This window comes from Echinops telfairi, unplaced genomic scaffold, assembly GCF_000313985.2.
Source record: "Echinops telfairi isolate 266 unplaced genomic scaffold, ASM31398v2 ScPeMD7_34;HRSCAF=130, whole genome shotgun sequence".
NCBI classification, from domain to species: domain Eukaryota; kingdom Metazoa; phylum Chordata; class Mammalia; order Afrosoricida; family Tenrecidae; genus Echinops; species Echinops telfairi.
In genome coordinates, this window is record NW_022103931.1 from 3,954,087 (window position 1) to 3,954,481 (window position 395).

Sequence of the window (395 nt, forward strand, 5' to 3'; positions counted from 1 at the left end):
AATAGAACTGCCTCTGTGAGTTTCTGAGACTGTGAGGTTATGGGAGTAGAAAGTCACCCATTTCTCCCTCAGAGTGGCTGGTGGTTCCCAACTGCTGACCTTGCAGATAGCAGCCCAATGGATACTCATCAGGGCTCTTTATTTTAAAGATAGGAGAGTTTAAGTTAACATCTGGAGAGTTATCTTCTCTAAAAATGTAGAAGATCTGGCCACATTGGGCCTACATTCTCACAGAACACCAGGTTCCCTCTTGAGACAAAGAGGCATGCCCCCAGCCCTTGTGACCTGCTTCTCTACTTCACTTCGGCTAGCCAACTGGGCCTCCCAGAGTTTGACATTTTATTACACTGCAAATCCAGATGCTGCTAGGAATAGTGATGTCAGTGGAAAAGAAT